This window comes from Platalea leucorodia (genome assembly GCF_965183815.1).
Source record: "Platalea leucorodia genome assembly, chromosome: 12".
NCBI classification, from domain to species: Eukaryota; Metazoa; Chordata; class Aves; order Pelecaniformes; family Threskiornithidae; genus Platalea; species Platalea leucorodia.
Genome location: NC_138834.1, coordinates 1,655,395 through 1,675,513, shown reverse-complemented (window position 1 = coordinate 1,675,513; position 20,119 = coordinate 1,655,395). Strand labels below are relative to the sequence as shown.

At 41.4% G+C, this 20,119-nt stretch overlaps 1 protein-coding gene across 3 annotated transcripts in view; it reads right to left on the bottom strand.

Moving 5' to 3' along the window:
- Positions 1-20,119, bottom strand: part of ZDHHC8 (zDHHC palmitoyltransferase 8) — a 118,842-nt gene that overhangs the window by 43,650 nt on the left and 55,073 nt on the right. The window contains exons 2-4 of one of the 3 annotated variants that reach the window (XM_082325338.1): positions 12,838-12,894; positions 12,726-12,753; positions 9,119-12,208 (exon numbers count right to left, since the gene is read on the bottom strand). The exons of the other annotated variants lie outside the window; for them this stretch is intronic. The gene's annotated coding sequence lies outside the window, so the exon portion shown is untranslated. The remainder of the gene's footprint in view (positions 1-9,118; positions 12,209-12,725; positions 12,754-12,837; positions 12,895-20,119) is intronic. 3 annotated transcript variants of the gene reach the window in all.

Genomic DNA, 20,119 nt, shown 5'->3' with positions numbered 1-20,119 from the left:
CAAATCACAAACGGCAGAACCTCTCTGAAACATCTCTCTTGCAAATTGTTGTAATTTCCCATCCGTCTTCAGCTCGGATGACTTCGCCAGGTCCACAGGGGACGATTTACAGCATTCGTTTTGGATTAAAGGTTCCTAAACTGTGACTCAGGAGACAGAGTGAATGATCTGCAGCTGCCTCCCAGAGCCATGTTAAATGGTGAAGGTGCCAATCCCATGTGGCTGTGCTAGTGCGTCCTGCACGAGTTTGAGTCCAGCAGTGATCACCTAATCTGAAATTTTAGGAATCGATGACTCTGTCAAGTTGATTTGCAGCCTGATAAAAACATGCAAGATTTGTTCGATAACCTCTATTGAAAAGGACAGGGTTTGTTCAGGCATTATCATTTTTTTTAACTAGTAAAGTTGTTGGCTGAACAAACCAACACAACATTTTTTTCTGTTAGTGAATTCTGTTGTTTGTAATTTGCTTTTGTGTTGAAAGCTACGTCTTACACCACACCTTGCCATGTGTGCAAACACTATTACAAACAGTTGTGCTTGGCCTGACATCTAGGCTGACTCCAGCATGACTCCACAGAAGTTAGTGAAGGCAAACAGGCAAAATAAGAACTGCATCCTCTGGATCGAAAAAGGTTTTCAGAAAGGACACATTCATTTCCTTATTATCTCTCTGGCAACTTCTGAATTTTGGAAGTTTCTGGATTTTTCAGTAGGCACAAAGTCCTTTTTCTAGTAAATAGGAAAGGCATGTTTTACGTTTGTCTTTTATGATGGCATTTTCTGTATATTCAGTGAAAGGCAACCATACAGCACCATAATAACGTGTTACTTTACCTTCCCCTCAATTTTCAGTTTCCATGCTGTCACATTCTAGTCAATCAGTTGTTGCTAAGTTGTCTCCAGTACTACATGAACTCTCCGGTATCATACTGCTCACAAGCGGAGGCTAGACTGTGAGAGTCACCTTGAAATGTCTTGTTCCTTAAGCATCCCCTTTCTGCAGAGTGGATGCAACCTTACAGGTGGATGCTGCCAGCCAGCACTGGGTAATTAACTGCAGGCCAGTAGGAAAATTGCATTAGCATAGCCAAGCCTAACATCGATCTACTAGATCAGTGCAAATCTGCAATGCAGATGCAGAAGCCTATTTAGGCAGTTCCCTTCAGTATTTTAGGTTCAGTAACTGAAGCCACTCTGCTAGTTAGCTGCTCAGCACCTTCTGCACTGTGGAAGGTTCTTCATAATCTTCCATAACTCTCAGTCACCAGGTGGTCTGCGTGTTGAAACACCATTCTTTGAAACAATGAAAGTGGCCATGCCTGCAGTGTTTGCAGACTGCTGAGATGCTCACAACGCAGGAACTAATTAAGCCTAAAGAAACACAGCGCTGTCGGTATTATAATCATTTTGTGCTACCTCATCTCCTACCATTGCAGCTGTGTGAGAAGAAAACAGTTCAAATGAAGGTATGTGCTCAGCTGCCAGATATTCCCAGTTATGCTGTCTTAATGTGACTGTGAACTCTGGCCCTTCAAAGCTTTTGCAACCAATAGCTGCAACTCCACTGTGTCAGGCTCCGGGGCCATTCCATATTTACATTTAAGCCAAATCACACCACTTAGCATGCGGACCAATAAAACCCACACCTCTACCTAAGCACACAGGAAGACGGATTTTCCTGTGTCTCAGTGCATTCCTTCCTTCTGAACAAAGGTCTGACATGAACAGGATTGTAGTACCAAGTTCAGGGAATCAGAAACGACCTGCCAGCACAGCTGGAATTGAACACCAGCTGGAGCTGGCCTCGGCCCTAGGCAAAAGGGAAGACAGCAGCCTCATCTTTGCCTTCTAGAGAAGATGGCCAGCAACGCTGGCACCAACACCTTGCTGGACCAGATGGCCCCTTCTGCAGAGCAGCACATGGAAAGGAAAGCAGGGCTTTTACAGCTCTTCCTACAACATCCAATTGCATCAAGAACTGAACTAGTTAAATCACTGCTCCATGCCAGCTGATAAATTCTATTCAGAAACCAAGTAAGCACTTTGAAAAAGGTTTGGTTAGAGCTGCCTGGGGGCCTGGCGAGATGCAGGAAACTTATGTGACCCACTTGTATTGCTGATCCGAAGCCTTTTCCCAGCAGACGGTGGGACGGTGCATGAGAACAGCCAGTGAAATTTCAGGGGAGTGCTCTCCACAGAAATATTCTGTAGTTCAGTGTCTCCAACTTTTATTACCGTCACCATGTAGCATCACAACTTTTTTGAGCTCTTGTCTACCAAGAATACGAAAGCTTTCTCATGCAGTTCCTCTAACTTCTGCTTTGAACTTGTTTCCTTCAACGGAGCGTTTTCGTAACTCCAAAAGACTTTGCATACTATTAACATGTCAGGAACACTCCCTGTGCATAAAGAATTTACATGCTGTGCAGCAGGAATCTTTTAAAGTTGTTCGCTTTTGACCAGAAAGGAAGCTCAGAAAGAAGCCCCTGATGGAGCGTAAGTGGCAGTGATGGTAAATGAGGAGTAGAGTGCTGCAGCCATGAAAGAGAAAAATAATTCAGTTGGATCATGAATTAGATGCTTGGAACATATGTCAACGCCAGATCAAAACAGCCAATTGTTGCTCTTATCTACTTAATCTTCTGTTGTGTGGCAAAGGGAGTTAGGAAATTCTTTTCAGCCAACGCGACTGTCTAAGCCAATGCCCAAGGCAAATAATGCTCTAAACAATAAGGCATTTTGTTTAACTCTGCAATAAATACTAAATTTGCAAAGACAGCTGTTTGGTTGCAGTCTCCTCCTGCAATTTCCAGTCAATAATTCATATTTACATAAATGCATAACCGTACCTAATCCCCCCACCCTCAGGTCTCAGCTCCTTGAGCGAGCGGGCATGAGATTGGAAATGGGGGCTTAAACGTTTAATCCTTCAAACAAAAAATTAGGCCACTTCCTTGAGAGCTGCCACATGGTGTCTATTTGAAAAAAGTGACATTCAACCGTAGCACACGAGATCCATTTGTGGATTTTTACTTTCGAGTTACTGAAATCTTTTCACAAGATTATCAATCACAGAACAGTTTCATTGCAGAGGGATCTCCAGCAGAAGAAAGAATTGACAGGCAGCTCCTGTAAAATGGGCGTTAAGAACAACCACAAGTCAAGGCAGCAATCTGAAACCTTTGCTTTCAAGGGAACCCAGCCTTGCAAACTAGCACCAGCACCTGACTGTACCATGCAATGGTCCTTGATCTTTTAGCAGCTGTATTATTCATACAGTAGATTAACTGATTATTGTTTGCCCTACCTATTGATTGTGAAAAGCTAATAAAGCGCAACTTGGGCTGAAAATGGTTCATGCAAATCTGTGCCTTTATGCTGAAGATATCAGTAAAATGAGCCAAATCCACAAACAGAAATCTTAATTTAAAGGGACATTACCCTGAAGGTACACTTATCTTCCTGTATGTACAGTAAAGTGCTATAATCTGTCTTTGGCAGCACAGACCATTAGGAGCATAACATTCATAGGTTACAATATAATCTGTACAAAGACAGGAGTATAGTCATTTAAGTTTTAAAATATTTAATAACGCTCAAAATGCAGGCTTCTGGAAGCTCACATATCCTACTTTGCCAAGCAGAGAGTTATCCAGCCTTGCCCTCACACCAAACTCTGCTAAACTTTCCATTCCAAGACCACAGAAGTCCCTTGAATGAAGACGAATGAACACGGTTGGTTGCAGATACAGGCGCTGACAGACGAAGCCTGCCTTTTTCTCCACCACAAGCATTCCTACCTATGACCAGATTTCTGCATGATGGCATAGCATACTAGGGATGCTCACCCAGTCACTGCTGCAGACTCTGAGGATAAAACAGTTTTGAATCTAGCATCATCCCTCTGAAAAAAAAAACACCTCATTTTTTCCTATACGATTCAATGCAAAGCACAACCTCTTGCAGTCATTGTGTTCAGCAGGATGAGTACAAATCTTTCACTTCATCTGGATCTACTAACGTCTCCTTTTAGAAGCTAACTTGCATATGGCCAGCCTAAGGCTAAAATAAATACATCCCAATGTAACCACAGACCATTAATGGATTGGATCTATAGCTTGAAAACTCAGGCATTTGACATGCTATTGAAACTGCAGATGCTTGAAATGTGTAAGGAAAAAAAAAGAACGTGAGCCCCAGTATAGCTCTGATACGCAGGCGCATCTTGCTTCCTCTTCCCTAATTCCTCCCCAGGCACGTGGCCCATTCATTGACAAGTCTGTTTTCCCGGTTTGGTTTCCTGGGAGTCTCTATTGGCTGCACATCAAGCCAAATGTTCATTTTGCTATCAACATAGCCAGGGGGCTTCGAGATGCTAGCCAACCCTTGTTCAACTAGTGTTACTGTTTTACAACATGTCATGCTTGGTGATATTGAAAGGAAAAGCCAATGAAAGGAAAAATTAATCTTGTGATTAAACACAACACTTAGGATTGCTGGCTGCTGACACTGGCACCATGCCACCCTCTCCGAGGACAGAATAGAACCTGTCTGCTGTCTTCACCAACCAAAGGATTTTTACAAAATAAGGGTCTCTTGCTATGAATGATCAAAATGAGCAGCTTGGCAAAGAGACCTGGCCAACATCAATTACAGCTTTGTTCTATCCCAACTTAAAGCTGATATTGTCCAGTTCCAGGCTGAGATGATCAAAGTCCTGTTCTTACAGAATTTCTGCATGCCACGTAAGTTACAGCTAAATTCACAAAATATAGAACCTATAGGAAATTTATAAGAGAATAAGAGTTTGGATTTTTTTTTTAAATATTTGCATCTCTGTATCAATGCAGAGTACAGATTGTTTCGAAATCTGAATCCTCAGGGCTTGCGAAGCACCTGCTCCCTCAAAAGCAGGCTTATGTGCCATTGAAAGATTTGTGCTGGTCCTTTGGAAAGGGATTAATTCCTTTTCAACTATGAATATTTGCATAGGATACTGTGTTAGTTATGCCAAAGTTCTCTTTGATACTTGTACTCGAGCATGAACTGTAGTTTTTGTGATCAGTTATACAACATTCATTTTTATTCTGGCAAATGTTAAAGTTTAAATTAAACTCTGCTTAGAAGGTCTCCCTTAGGGAAATTTGGGTATGCAAATATACTCAGTGAAAACAAGAAAGCTCATAAGCGTGGTCAAATCAGCACATGCTTCTGAATGACTTCTCACCATCACTGTGTTAGAGGAATATGACAGAAACTCCATACCATAACCAGCAGGGTCTGGGCTCTATGTATTTGCAAACGGAATCCCCTCTCTTCCAGTCCTGCTCTCCCTCTTTCCACACATTGTTTAGTCGACCACAAAATCTCGTCACTTTATACATGAAGCATCTTCTTTACGCTAAACAGCATAAGCACTGGACGGTCCTCCCTGGTCCCAAAAGCTGTCATCTATGGCAAGTCATGTGAATGACCAATATAACTACCATCACCACCAAAACCATCAACAAGACCTTCACACAGAAACATTCTCAATATGAAGAAATCCAACCCCAAAAGCCTCTAATTTCTTATTTCAATATGGCTGCTGATGTTACAGTATACCCATTATTTTTGGCAGGATTAAGGCCTCTCAGTGGATCAGTGCGATGAATGATGCTTCTTATAAAATAGCTTTCTAACAATCAGGTCCATCCAGCAGCTGTCTCCCAACAAGTGTGATGACATAGCTGCTTCCCAGTACGAAATGGTAAAGATACCACTGCTTCCCAAAACAAATGCTATCTTTATGAAAACCTTTCCATTTGTATGTTTTATTACGTTTAGCCATTCCTAAACTGCATCAAAGGGAACAGTGGCACGTCTCAGTAAGCGGGTTGTGAAGACAAATATTTTGATCAGAGGAAACCTTTGACCAAACCTTTGATGATGAATAGCAAAATAACAGTTTCTGGAATCAACATCTCAAGCTCAAAATGGCTGTGGCAGACAAAAATGGTTCCGAGACATAAATCACACCATCTGAAACAGAGTACAACCTGCTCGTTTGTGTGCTTCCCCTGCTGAAGTAACCATAAGAAGCTGCTCTTCAGCTCACCAGGCAGGAAAAAACATGTGTTGATAGAAAAGTTGTGTTACTTAATGCTATGAATTTATGAAAGTGATGAATAGCCCTAATGTTGATGCAGCCAGTGAGGAGACGCTGTCAGATCATTAAGCGTAGCCCAGTGATTTGTCAGCGTTCAAAGACGTTGAATTTTCTATCTTCCACTTCCTCCCTCAGGCTCCTTGCACATGCACGCGTCCTCCAAAGCCATCTTTCATTACAGCCTGAAAATCACATTTTTCCTCCTCTTCTCCCCATTCACCTTAAAAATCCTCCAGGTTCCCAAGGATGATTTTCAGCTCAATCTCTCCTTTCTCAGAGAGGCTGGGTTTGTGCACAAACATTTATCAGCAAATTTAGGCTAACATGCTGGACCGTGCTTATCACATGCAGTGTTCTTAGGAAATTCTTTGCTGCTGCCATAGCTGAATGCAGCCATCCTACATTAGGGCTTTCCCCCTCCCGCCCTCCCCCTGTGGCTACAGACAATAAATACTGCTTATGTATGCTTTTTACAGAGCAGCAGATTGGTGTTAGATTAATTCTAAAACCTATTTTATCAGATTAGTCTGATTAGCTCAGATTTCAGATCTGTTCTGCAAGACATACTAAAAATCTCTCTCCAGTTTAAGTTCTGGGAGAAAAAACAGAGAATTGTCAAATGTATCATAACAGAGAAACAAAGCTCCTGCTAAAAACAAACCCAGAAGTGAAAGGCACCAAGGCCATGACAAATGAAAATAGTAAAAGCACAAAGCAGCACCTGGAAAGCTCCTCCAGTAATACTCGACCATGACCAATGTGCCTATGACTTTGCTAAGTAGCACTGCAAGATCACATTGAGTTTTTTTTACTTATGCAAGCAGTTCTGCTTGGGCCAGAATGACTGTGCATATGAGCAACCTGCCAGGGATGCTTTCAGCTAAAGAGTTCATGGTCTGATCCCACGCATACAGGTAAGAGGGTAATGGGAGCATTCTTCATATTGTTCACAGGATGAATGCTCTTCTGACTTAATCATAATGCTTGAACTGAAACATCTCACAGGAGACAAGAGGAATAGACACAAAGATTATAGCGTGAGAAAAGGATCTTCAAAAGCACAATACAGAGAAAGCATTTTTCACACTTGTGCAACTAAGATAATTTCTACTGGAAACATCCACTCCTGCTGTAGGCTCATATTTTGCACACAGTGACCATATCCCGGAGCAAGGAGGTCTCAACTATGACACACAGAAAAGCAAATACCTTTACGTTCTCGAACAAAGCTAGCTTTTGACCTGCTAGGGGAGGGGTGGAGGCACAGCAACCTCATTTTTGTCTCAAGTGACCGCTTTCCTGTAATTCAGCAGCAGCTCTGCACTGCATTAATCTTACTTTGCACATGCTCCACAACATGGACTGGCTGGGCATCAGGACAGTCAAAAAAACTCAAGTGGAAACTGCCTATATTTGTTCGACATCTCATTTTCAGGCCGCTTGTCATCTTGGTATTAACAATGCAATGGCAGTTCTACTGTGGAAGAAATTCCTTATAAATATGGATTTACAAAACTGAAATGCCTAGGTAATAAAGACAGCTGAGAGACACAAACCCACAAGCAGGATCATATTTAAGACTGGTTGCAAAATGTGACCAGACTGACAGCATAAAACTCTTCTTAACATCTTTATAAATCTCAAATATGAGAAATACACATTTAAACAATACAGCAAAGGACGAAAGTAGCATTAGAAGACTCAAATGAATTCAAGTCACAGATACGTAAATACAGTATTTTATTACTGCACTACATTTTCAGGCTGCATAAATAATTGTACATATATTCTGTGGCTGTACTACGCCACTGTGACAACTATGACCTTATTGTGGCAACAAAATGCCAAGAAATCCCCTGAGATTTAGCAATATTTTCTGACACCACAATCCTGCAGCTATCTCCACAAGCAATTAAATGAAAATGCTGCACTGCCTCCCGCTACATTCCAGAGAGCTGTATCAGGCAATTCAGCCTGCCTAAGAAAAACATTGAAGACGTATAACCAGTGACTGACAACTGCCAATCAGCTCTAACATACTCACTGCAACTTCTCCAAGTGGTTCAGATGGGCTTGCAAGAGAAATACTACGCTGTATTCCCCTGCAGATGTGAAAAACATCTTCCAAACAGGTTAATCTTCCTGAAAAGGAAACCTATGTTCTTCATGGGGAAAAAAAATTGCAGTTGTGGAAGATGCCAGATTGCTTTGCACTTTCTATGCCAACCCGTCCTGCCACCCCCACCACGTACAGAGAAACTGGGCCACGCTGCATCGAGCATGGCAGTAGCCCCTGGGAATATCCCAAAGGGGAAATATTCAGCTGAGGCCGGTTGGGTGCCCAGTCTCTTGCTATCAACTACTTGCTTGGCTGAAGGAGCAGGGCGGCTTGAAGCTGGCTAAGACGTGCCAGTGCTGGCATGCAAAAAAGCCCTGGGAAGGGAACAGGAAGGATGTGGAGGTTTCCCAGGGAGTAAAGGCAAAAATAAAGCAGTTAGAACTGACTGCCTCGGATTAAGTGTGTAAAGGAATAATAAGTGAAACCAGAGAGAGATACTGAATGTAGAAGACAGAGCAGCAAGGAAAAAGTACAGAGGACAGAAAGGAAAACAAGAGTAAAGAAGGCGGCAGAAAGTGTTGCAAGAAAACAGTAAGTCTGTTTTCCATGGGGCTACAGTAGCGACACACTGAAGACAGTAGAGGTATTTTTTATTCCAGGAATGGCTTCAAGGGAGACAATTCTCCCACCTTCATTCCCTCTAGTGTGATTCTCAATCACTCCACAGTAAAAATCCCTGCCTCAGAAGGACTTCTGACAACCAACTAAGCTTGTCCTTCAAAAAAAGCAGGGTGCTGAACACGGAAAGGCTTGGCATCACACAAGACTGGTCACTAAATGCTGCTAGGAAGCAATCTAGTACATCCTCGAGCGCGAAGCTACCAAGGAGACTTCCACAGTAAACTTACCAGCATTTCGGGGTCAAGGTCAGAATCTCTGAATGAGTCTTCAAATCATCAATATAGTCTTTAGCTCTTATAGGTTATTCATACAAAAAAAAAAGGTAAGGAATAGTTGCAAATTTTGGCTTTTCTTTTTTTTTGTGGGTTTTCTTGCCTGGTTTTGGCTCTTTGTCCACTAAGAGCTGGTTTAAGCTTAGATAGTTGGTAGCTATTCTTCATCACTCCTGAGCTGGAACACAGAGAGATGCAGCCTGTATGCAGCATCCCCGCGACAGCCTCTTCCTCAGGTTGTTCAGACAACCACTGTGTCCCCAAAGGACATGCTATGCAGGAATCTCACCCACGGGAATTGATTTTAACACATTACTCAGGATTTTGCCTGTTTTCATCATGCTCTTCTATTACAAACAAAATCACTTTCTGAAACTATTAGAGGACCTGGCATCAAATAAAGCAGGGCCTCAAATTCCTGCCTGGAGGGTCTATGCTACAGCATTTGTGGACTCCATCAAAAGGCAGTTTGCTGATAGACAGCCAGACTTTTAAACTTCATTTGCTCAGGCTGTATCAGAAGCATCCAGCACTAATACAATTCTAGCAAACATAGCAATCATTTGTTCTGCTTGACAAAGGTCACCAGACATCAGCTTGAATCTCCCACTGAAGTCTGTTTACCGAATTCTGCTTTCAGTGGCAGAACCGAAGGCTGACTTACTTCACAATGAGCTGGGCCTCATTTTTTATAATGAGCAGCCAGGAACATTATGCCTTTCTTATACTCTACAGTTTTAAATTTGCAGGGTATAATCCTGAAAACCAGGATTAAATTTAATATGCCTTGAATTCACATGATTACAGGATGAGATGATTCTAGACAGACGATGCACAACCGTATGCTAAATGTACCGAGAGGCCCAGTATGTGGCAACGATGCACAAAACTTAGCAATTCTGCCTGCAAAGGAGGGTTTGTATAATTTTACTCAAAGAATCTTTTGATTCTAGTCTTAGTCAAAATCCAAACCAAGTGGCAAATTCTGAACACCGAAGTAGCCTGCCATTTAATGGCAACTCCCCTTAAAACTATTAGATTTTATTCTGGGGCACAAAAAAGGTACACAGTTTTAAAGAACCTTAAGCTGGTCTCTTACTATAGCAAGGTATCAACTTGCTCTTACCTTGCAGGAGCATTTGCAAGGTAACAGCAAGTTGATACCTTGTCTAATTCCACAAGTGCAGAGGTATGTGGCTTGCATGTCTAATTTATACATGGACATTTCCAGCTTTCAAAGGGAAAATGTGATTTAAGTTCAAGATCGTCTGCCAGATTCCTCAAACAATTACAGATGTTTCTTACATGTCTGACCTAAGAGGGCTGACTGCTGAAACCTAGACTTATCCAAACCACTACAATTTCCTCTACAAGCCATTTGTCTAAAGTAAAAGGACAAGAGGAGATCTAGATTTATGGATCATGACACAAAGTTATAAATCTTTGCTCTTAGTTTACGATTTAAAAAACATTTAAGTACGGAGTTTGTCAGCCGAAGTAGCTTTTGGTCCTTTAATCATGTGTTCCAGTTTAATGGAGCAGAAGCAGCACTTGTGTTTCCCTGCCTTAATGCATGCTTACTGTTTTTGTTCAATGCCAGTATCCGCAGCAAGAAAGCACATAACCAAACTTGCAGAATACTGGCAAGGCAGCTGCTAGCTCCACAGTGGGGACTAGCCCAGATGAGGCACCTTTTCCTCCCAGCCTCAACACTTTGCAAGCCGGTAGGGCTCTGTGCACACCAGGAGGCATTGCTGCTGGCACACCAATTATCGCTTCTCCAACCCCCTAACCAGATTTCCTGGCATGGCAATGGCTATTTCCAACCCACCCGTCCAACACACAGGGTCTGTAGCGTGTACCAGTGGCACTCCGCACAGAGGAGGGGTTTTGGTTTTTCAGACAGCTTGTCTGGATAGGTGTGAGGCAGCCCCAGAACTGCTCTAATGTTCAGTTTCTTATTCTGGATCAAGTTGCCCCCAAATTACTGTAGCTTGAAAATTCCAAGATAAAGAACCTGCCCTCAGTTCCATATAATTTACTAAACTTTAACCATTTTGGGTGACTACTCTGAACATATAATTTTCAATCTCTGACAAATGAATTTTTCAGCTATTTTTTTAAGCAAGAAAAACACTTCTTGCCCAATTAAATTCCCGTAACTTAGTCTTTGTGATATTAATGGTGGTGATGTTTTGGGCCTAAAATTTGCCACTGACGTTTCTTCAGACCAAAACTTTTAATCATATATTATCCCAATTTTTAAAATAGCTTTAGCTGGTTCAAAACACCATTTTTTCAGTGAATGAGCTATTCAAAAATCCTAATCAGGGACCCATTTTGCTAGGAGCTGTATAAACACAGCTGCTAGGAAGGGTCTGGTACAGATTGTAACATAATGGTTTGAATTCTGTTTGGAGAAGAACCTCACAGTGGCAACTTAAACATGCCAAACATGCTTCCGTGACCCCAAAAAGAAACGTGATGTGGTTTGATTAAAAATAAAGTGAAATTTAATACTCAAATAGTGGAAGGTGGAACCAGAGCAACTGTGATTTAAATTATGTATAATTGCACAGAAGAGCAACACCACATGAGTAAGAGAGGAAGGGTAGCTGAGGAGGAAATATGTCTCTGAGGAAAGAGAAGTGAAAACAACCTGAGGCAAAACCAGAGCCAAGGAGGCCACCTGAGATCTGCTCTGCCTACCAGAGTGCTGCTAGCCCTGGCTATCGGAGCAACTAAGGAACCATTAATCCTGAAAGGAGGCTTCCAGGATTTAGCAATAACATGTGGACGACTCTTCAAATTGTCTTCTGCTTCAGTCGGTCATTTTCCTTCAAAATTATTCACTGCTTTCAGGATCCAGGAGAAATCCAGCGTGGAACCAAAAACAGATGGGAAAATGTTTAACAACAAGCAGACTAGCTCAGTGCCAGGAGAAAGCCCAAACGCAGTGATTCGGAGATGAGGCACATGAGGCTACAGGTGGAAAGTATGGAGAGGACTGTTTCAGGTGGGTGCTTCTGCAGACTCCTCTGGATCCTGCAGAAAAAGATCAAATACTGGTTATACACTTTTTAGTGGTTTTAGGGGGGCGGGGAACAGTTGGTTGATTTATTTGCTCAATGCTGAAATAGCTCTCAGTTCCAGCTACAGACAGTTATAATCCTAGCAATCATTTTATCGTGTCACAGAAACGTGTATTTGAGATAGTCTGGCTTCAATTTATTCAGTATATGTAACAGTGGCAAGGAGTTCTCAAAAACAGTTTGCGGTTGGACTGATGGACATGTAATCATTTTGGAAGGCAAGATGAATCACTCATAATAGTGGGGTAAAGCAAAAATACACACTGAATTCTCCTTAGCCAAGGAAACAAAAGAAGAAGTTATCACATTCTACATGTACTTTAAGGTATTACAGAAAAATAAAACTGGACCAGAAAATTTTGCAAGAGAACTGACTTCAAAGAATACTTGAATTGCAGATTGAAAGGATTTCTAGGAAATCTCTTTTTGGAATGGATGTGGAATTTGTTATAACTAACTATGTAGCTTACCTTCTTGCTGGATCTTGAATTCTCATTCCTAGGAGAGAAGAGCAACATATCAGTGTTGTATTGTCAGGCTGAAGCTGGGGCGTTAAGAGAATTTGCAAAAATATCTACTTACCTAACTCTGTGCCTCTCAGGTGAGGAAGATTCCTATAATTTTGATTCTTTCAATCATCTTCAAAAAAAAAAAAGAAAAAAGAAAAAAGGGAGCTGCATCTCAGATCGCAAATGCTGCTGTCACCCGACTTGAACAATCCATGTTGGCTGCTGCAGCTGGAATTGGCTATGGCAGAGCAAATCACGTTGCACAGCAGATGACTTAAATCTATTGTCAGTCCCACCTACACTATACAAAATGAGGGCAACATTCACTCAATAACCAGGTTAGGTTGCTTGAGTTTTTCTTTGGGTATTTGTTTGTTTCTTAAACTACCAGTTCTGCAGAGTGGAAAATTTGGTACAGAATAAATAGTTCCTTTCAAAAATCCCGTTATAGACTATGGATTCTTCCCCCCGAATTCTACTTCTACTAACATTTACAGTCTTCTCTTGGACTTTCCCTGCTGGCAAAGCAACACATCATTGCCTATTCTTTGGATCATTCTTGCTTGCTTGTTTATAAGACGTGGTCTGGCCTTCCTAATAGATTGCACCTGTGAGAGATTTGCCCAAGCAGCAAAATCACCCCAGGGAAATAGTTTTTAACCACACTCCTTAATAACGATCTCTGGGATGTACTGCCTGGACTGTGGATGTTAGCATGTTGCTGACTGACAAAATCTTTCCATGAAATTGAGCCTTTAGTCTCATTATGAGGATCCTTCTTGCTGGGATTGATCTTGATGCTCATTTTCTTTATGCAGAGATTGCTGATTTGGAGAGGGAGATCAGAATAGCCAAGGAGAACACCAGGGGGTCAAATCAAGGACAGGAGACAGGCCACAGGCCACTTGGTAGGGTAACTACAGATCCCCATATTTTGCTGTACCGTATGATTTGTACATCATATATTACATTAAGAAATAAGACACAAAAGCCACAAACTGTATATCGTGTTCAATTCTGGCAACTTAAATGGACTGCAAAGTCCAAGCCCATTAGGAGGAAGCCAATACCCTATGTTTGACATACGTTTGTTCCTACACAGCCTCTCCTTGTATTTTAACCCTACACTCCCATGTTTGACTGTATGGCTCACTTTCTGAGTTCAGTTTTGGAAGGTACTAATAATCCTGACAGGGGATATCTCATTTCTATCAAAACAGTTATCCAGATTCCCTGAGAGGACACAGGACAAGTTCATCGCAGGCATAAACACTGACTACAGGGAAGTTTAAAGAGTTTATTTTGCAGCTTTGCTAAGAAACTGTTGATGGATTTCTGATGCCTTATCACATCTCATCCACTGCCATGTGGCTGACATTACTTTGGACCTTTAAGCAAAAAAAAGTTCCAACTGCAATAGTAAGCATGAACCAAGAAATTATTTCTGGTGGCCTTAGAGGATTTCTTACATGTCAACTAAATGTCTGTAACTGCTGACAAATTCTTGCCAGGGGTTGAACTTAATTATGACTTCTGTTGATTATCCAAAGCCCTGGAGACTTCTTAACTTTGCACAATGTGTTTATTATGGCTACTGACATAAATCAGTTTTCTTGAGCCTATTTCATATACAGAAATCCTTCTGGGACAGGCATTGAGTTGGTCAGAAGTGTTTGCTTTGCAGTTCTAGAAGCTGAGGACTTCTGTTTTTCCCAGTGCAGTAAAATACAGATCTAAGTTCAAATTTCTATACTTGCTGTGGCAATGGCTGGTTGTCCTTTCCATGTAATTTTTCTCGCTAGAAGAGTCTTTGCATGCATTCTCTATCTCTGCCGAGATTAAGCTGCCACCTAGCTTAACAGACAACAATACGAGCAAAATTCAAGCCAGTAGCATAGATATGATGAGACTGCCTTGCTAACAACATTTTTCAAGAGGATGATGAAGATGTTTGTTCCAGCTAAGAGTAAGGTAAAAGCTTGGGAGCTTCCCTGACTCTCAGCCACTGACACAGCACACCCAAAAGTAGTAGGGGTGTAGGGGTCTTCACAATATGATACCACAAGTGGAAAAGATAAGATTATGTGGCCACAGTCAAGGGCCTTCCCATTTTCATAAACTGGACAGAATATAGTTTGATTGATTCTTTAACGAATTTACCTAAGGAATAAGTTAATAACTAATGTTTGCTTTATCCCATCTAGTTAATTATCTTCTGAAGTACAAGAATGAAATTACAGTTGTGACACAGACTGTGTCAAGTTTTGATTTTTCCTTCATTTAAGTTCTCTTGCCAAAGTTTAATTAAAACATAGTTCAGGTTGCACTAATCTTTTCCTCATAGTAGCAGAATACAAAAATAAATGTAAATCACCTCATAGTCCTTAAAATGACGTTAGGCTGGAGCTTAAAAACTTCTTTGTAATGTACACCTTGTGATTGATCTTATATATTGATTATTAACAGGAAAGTTATTTTTTGAGAAGTAAATGTTCACTTCCAAATTAAGGAGAAGAAAAAACATTGCTACTAAACAAGCCGCTCTTCTCAGTAATCAATTTTTCCGCATCAAAACTAAAGAATGACTCTCGAAAGAACAAACTCTTACATCGAGACTCCAGTAATAACCAGCGATAAACTGACCATTATCACAACACGAAGTGGCAAGTCTCAACGCTTGTCAGATCTCAGTTGTGTAAAGTGCCTCTGCTGCCCCCATTTCCCACGAACAACTTACCACCCCACTTCACAAACAGGGAAGGGATGCACTGAGGATTCATTATAAAAATACTTATTAAGTATGAAGGTAATAGGAATAACTCTACCGTAAAGTGGTTGTAGGCTAGCTCCCACGGCTGGGATTTATGCTTTTATGCTGAAAGACCTTGGTTCAAACCCACAAACTCTTTTGGGGTCACTGCATAAGCGCTTTAAGTTTTCAAAGAGAAAGATAAATAAAAGATTAGGTCCAATGGTCTGTTCTCGTTAATAAATAACAATAATAAAAATCCATGAATCATTCTCCCCTTCCTGAGTCAAAGCTTCCCAGAATCATTCCAAATTTCCCTCCTCCAGCCTTATTCTAATAGAAACCCCCGGTTAAAGGAAAATGAGGAAACTCAGTGCTTGTTTGCAAGAAGTTTTCCCTCCCACACAGCAACTGTTTTTCCACTTGGAAAACCACTCTTTTACTTCCCTAAAAGGGGCACTGCATTAAATAGGTAACCCTCTATCTGAATAGGCACAGGCAAGAATTCCTCGTTTCTGGGGAGGAGGGCAGCCTCCTAGCGTGATAGCAGAGCCTGACACAGCAGGTGGAGAACGTCGTCTGTTCACAACTAATGATTAGCCCAGGTATTTAGTGACAGAAGTGCTGGAGCTGCGCAGCACTTGGCAAGGTAATTGTGCAGGCCAATTCCCTGATAAGTCTGTTTCATGCAAGCACACACAGTCGATCTCCTGGGAACCCTTGTTCTGCTCCGGTTCTGACAGCATCTGAAACTCTTAATGGAGTATTTGACCCAGCCTTAACGTAATCAGATAAATCAGGTGAAAATGTAGAAAATGGTTACCAGAAACTTATTAATTTCAGCCTTTTCCTGGCAGAAGACTAGGCAGAAACAAAAATAAGTTTTAATAAGACTGAAGATGTCAGGGAAAAACATCCCCAAAGGATGAGAGAGGAACTGGAGTCACGAAGGCAAACACATGGTAGAGAATCAGAAAATCCTCCGTTGGGTTCCAGCTCCTAAATTAACAGTATATTCTGACGCATGCTGGGGAGAGACAGCATTGAGACAATCTGGTTGTTCCCTTTATGAGATGGAAACAATTTCTTACCCTTGCTCAACCTTTTACAATAATCATCACATGAGGAATCACTCTGGTCCATCACACAAGGAGTCAGGCCACCCGTCCGGCTAGGTTGCACGTGGCAGCTTTTCCCAAACACTGCTCTCCCTCTTCTCTGCCCAAAAGGGTCAGTCCGTAACATTACAGCTCACTACCGAGCTCTTCTAGGGACTGCAGGGCATTTATAAGGCACATACTGTCATACCTCCAAAACCACCTGCAGGACCCTCTGCCTTGTGGGAAGTGGAGGGGAAAAAGGTTAGCTTTTGACAGTAGAGAAGAAATGCAAACTTTAATTGCCATATAGCTAGCACCTAGCAGATGTGAGCAATGAAAATAAGGAAAATACCTGTAGCATTTCAAATTGGGTTTTAAAGAGAAAGGGCTTAATCCATTTCTAATTAAGTCACTAGAAGTAGCGGGTTGATACTCTGGCTCTGACACTGTGACTAAATGTATGTATGCAAAAAACAGCTGAGAAGCCGGGTAACTCATCTCAGCACAAGTTAGATACTTCTGCAACCTATAACTAACCTTCGGGCAACACTAACAGTGCCAAAACTCCACGTGGCCGCTTTGGACTGGAAAAGAAGTCAAAAACGGAGGACAGCCGTCCAAAGGGAACACAAAAGCAGATGCCAGCAGCTTTGCTTACGGGCTCTATTCACACTGCTTAACTCTACACAATGCAGCCTGGCAGCGCTTGCCTGCCCAAATTAACAGCGTGTCCCTGGTGAGCCTGCCTGACAGTTCAGTATGTTGCCATTAACCAAGCCGTTGATGAGCCCTCACAGCCCTCTCCCCCCTGCCTGCCCAGATGACAGACGCGCCCCTCACTCACTGCCATTTCCTTGAGGACAGATTAGTGACCTGTCCCAGAGGCTTGTGATTTTCTTTTTTTTTTTTTAAACGGCATTTTCAGTTTTCAGATGAACTACAGCCTTAAGCCAAGGGGCAGGGAAGGGGAAAGTTCCCAAATCCTCCTAGATTTGCTAAAATCACTTCTGTGCAAAGAATTGTGCTTAATAAAAAGGTACAGAAGGGGAATACCACAGCATTGACGTTGACTCAGACACTGCTCACCTAGCAGCTGTACAGGACTCCGTGGCAGCTATATACCGTCGTGTCCTGATGCAGGGGTGGAACAACACTGTCACTTGTCTGGTATTTTTTGCAAGGACATCCATCCCTTCACCCACTCCAGTTCCCACCTCCAATGTCCGATACTAAAAATGAGAGCCATCTTACACGGATTCCCAACAGAAAAGGAAGTGATTGGTAGTTTGGGGCCCTCTTGACCTTTAATTTTTTGATGGACACATGATTCAAGATGGGCTAGCACCACAATATTGAACTTCAAATTTGAACTGTGAAGAGGCTTGGATAGAGTCGTTTAATATATTAAATTACAAAGTTTAGTCTCTTGATATATGGTACAATGTGGATTCAGAATTCTGCGGTCTACTTCTATTCACCTGTTTCCTCATTAGTGTGTGTTCAAGGGCTCTCACAGGCAAAATTTTCATGGAAACAGAACAATCAGCCTAAATGACACTTCAAGATCAACTCTTCCAAATCTTCCTAAATGTGTGCAGTGCAAATGCAGTGTGGGAAGCTTTCTTCCATAAATTAGAATTCAGCTGGGTTGATCTCTAAAGCGGTTTAGATACAGAGTGTAACCCTGAAGTTTTTACTAGGTTTCATCCTAAAGCTGGCTCTTCCACTGAAAGACGAAGTCTTATGATATTGCACTGCAAATTCAAAAGCAGGATACGGGGTATGAGATACGCATTCAAAGTGCCTGCAAGAATCAAACACAAAAGATACTGAGCACATTGCTGCTTTCAGAGATATGAAGGATGGTGATGATGGTATTTGTTCTATGTTAGATTAAAATCCTCCAATATTGGGTCAGCAACCACAAGATTGTGAGTACTGTAATGATACTTTACTCAGCCTCTGCACTTGGGTAGGGAATTCCCATAGTAAGGAGACCCTCAACTATCCCAAACTGCAGCCTCTTTAATCTGGATTAGTTTCGCTGCTTTCCAGCCTGTGGTTCTTTCATGATTTTTCAAGCACAGACTGGAGGAAGGTGCACGCTTTCAAGCAGGATGGAAATTGGAGATAGCTCACAGAAATACATACTGATCCTTGATCATCAAAATCCTTCAAAATAGGACCTGCACGTCTGCCTGAAACATAGGCTTCAATACTTCAAAGCAAAAGTTATCAGCTCTGTGGTCTTAGTTTTCCAGGAAACAAAGTTCACCGATAACAATTGCTCTTCCAAACCATGACTGTGTTTCGTTTTCAAACCCTTGTTTCATCTCACTAACAAAGCAAATGTTAGTTAAGGAGCCTAGAGGATGTCATGTACAGATAGTGAAGTAGTCTCATGGAGCTATTTTACATTTTAAAAGGCAGTTATATTCTTACATGTCTAAATGTTATGACTTCCATTAAAAAAATAAGTCACTCAACATTTTTATCTGTTAACGCTACCCAAAAAAAATTTTAATTTTCACATTGGGTATTTTTTGTTAATTTCCCTTCAGCAGCAAGTTTCAAAATTAATTTGCAGTGCATTTCTGGGTGGATAAAATTCTGAACAGAAGACATTTCCCAATTTGTCCCAACACTGACAAAATTGTGACAACAGCAAAGCATGCTACTGGCATTGTCCAAATCATACTTCTTTTCAGCTTTTTTGCACACTTATTTAGGATGTCATGATGAAACCTGTATAGAAAAAAAAAAATCTCCTAATACATAAATCCTAAGTAATACCAGAAACAAGAAAATATTCCTTCAAGGTAGAGCTCTTCAAAAAAACCCAAACAAACCCTTCCAGTTTCACTCATATGGGAGCTTTCTAAAAGGGAAATATTACTAAGGAATCTTATCCCCTATAAATCTATCTCCAATTAAAGCAGAAAAATAAAACAAAAAAGCCCTCTCAAACTCTTTTGTGACCCTCTTGCACTGCTGGTTCTCCACAGGTAGGACTGCAAACTAAGGCAGTCCGCAAAGGCAGCAGTACGCATTGGTTTTGACTGGCTTTGAAGTCTTAACTGCTTTCCTACCAAATAAAAAAGCACCTTTTTTTGCTTAAGCCAACTAAACAATAGTTTGTTTTCACACAAGCTCAGATAGCTTACCATAATGTTAATCTGAGTTTTATTTTTAAAATTTAATTTCTCATCCCTATTGTTTGGGGAAAAAAAAGGCAAAGGATACCTCCAAAACATAGATAATATTAGTAACAAAGATATCTGGACTCGGATTTCTCTGAGATTGGCAAAAGCGCATGTGAGGCAGTAACCTAATCTCACTCTTGCTGGTTTAACTACGTTGTTCAGTCTTGTTTTCTTCAGCTTGCAGAGCAAGATAATATGGGAGGAGATGGAGATTTTTATCCCCCAGTCTGCTACCGTAGACTTTAGACCAGAAAGAAGTTCTATGGGGGAGACAGAGAGAAGATATACCCCATATGACACAAC